Below are 1,594 nucleotides of genomic sequence, written 5' to 3'. Positions count from 1 at the left end.
GCCCTTCACCACTGCTCATCTCTATGATTGGCATATTGGGATGAGTGACTGACTGTACCTGGTCTTTTGGAATCCCACACAGCTGGGGACCTCTCCCAAGGACTCTGGTAACAAGGAGAGATACTTAAAAGTTCTCTGTTACTATTTCCCCAGTTGTAAGACAAGTAGACTTCATTTTCTTGAGTTAATGAAGCTCCATAATAAGGATACCTTGGCAGTGCAGGAGAAATATTCTCAGCAGTAGTGCAATCAAGATTTAGGAAGACCCGGAACTTTGTTCATGCTTGTGAATCAGTAATTCATATTGTCTATCAAAAGCTCTGTTGGAACTGGGCGTGGTGGCACACACCTATAAAACCAGTGGCTCAGGAGACTGAGACAGGAGATTCACAAGTTCAAAGCCAGCCTCAGCAAAAGGGAGGTGCTAAGCAACTCCGTGAGATACTGTCTCTAAACAAAATTCAGAAAAGGGCTGAGGATATAGCTTAGTGGTTGAACGCCCTTCAGTTCAATCCCTGGTACCCCACCAAATAAATCAAAAAAATTCTGCCCTGTTGGCTCTGCCATGATTCAGCTCCTCCCTGCCTCCTTGCCACTTGTCCTGCCTGCTTTCTTTGGGACTTTCATTCCTCAGATTTACTTACTGTATTCTTACAGGATGTGTGCTTGGTGGATTGTTTCGTTTTAATTGCTAATCTTGGTAGCTCATATAGAGTGTACTAATCAAGAAGGTAGCCCTCCTTCCCAGCTGGTAAGGAATTGTGATCTGGTTTGAGTATTTGACCTGTTCTCTTCTATAGACCATTTGTGTTAGATTGACTCCTCTGCCCCCTGTCTCAAGTTCATGTCAGAGGGATAATGTGTCAATTTTGTAAAAAGTTTTGAGGGAGCCACATTTTACACACTATCATGCAAACCCAAGTATCACACTTAGGAATCACAAAAGGATCAACTTTTGTCTTTTAAAGACAGTCAAACATCCATTTTTATAAGCTAAAATGCTTACTTATACAAAAAGATAGTCATTAAACTAAAAGGACATGTTATGATTTGAATATTGTTCCCACCAATGGAGAATTAGGTCTGAATCATAATTATAGATTTCTCTAAATTTCTTCTGTTTTAATTTCATTTTTTTTTAACTATTGGGTTGTTTCATGACTGGCATTTATTCAGAAAGGAAACAGAGGCTAGGTCCATGATTCCTGACTCTATGAATTCAACAAGTTTATTTAGATCCATTTCACTATTTTGGATGGCCACTCAGAATGATTTTTGGCCACTTTGTAGGTCAACCCAATTATATTGCAGAGCTAGTCCAATAATCATTTGTAGATAAGAGGAAAATGACTGGACTCAAGCAACAGTGACAGATCAGATGGACGTGCCCTTACTATAACACTGTTGATCCTATTGGAACAGGAAGTTGAATTCTCTTACATTATTTAAATAGCTGAAGAACCTCAATTGTTGCATATTCATAAATTTATAAGTGACAAGCAGAAAAAAGGAATTATAAGGTTAAGTCAATTTAAGATTAAGTTAAATTTTAAATTTACAGCTAAAAATTTACAATTTAGAGTTATCAGTTATA

General features: G+C 38.0%; 1 non-coding gene across 1 annotated transcript; it reads right to left on the bottom strand.

The window, feature by feature from the left end:
* Nucleotides 1-845: 845 nt before the first annotated feature.
* On the bottom strand, nucleotides 846-949 carry LOC114085359 (small nucleolar RNA U13). Its single transcript, XR_003581460.1, has one exon. It is a non-coding gene; the product is annotated as a small nucleolar RNA U13 (small nucleolar RNA).
* Nucleotides 950-1,594: the final 645 nt, after the last annotated feature.

This window comes from Marmota flaviventris, chromosome 1, assembly GCF_047511675.1.
Source record: "Marmota flaviventris isolate mMarFla1 chromosome 1, mMarFla1.hap1, whole genome shotgun sequence".
NCBI lineage: Eukaryota > Metazoa > Chordata > Mammalia > Rodentia > Sciuridae > Marmota > Marmota flaviventris.
Note: the sequence above shows the minus strand (reverse complement) of the source record. Positions and strands in the feature narration are given on the sequence as shown.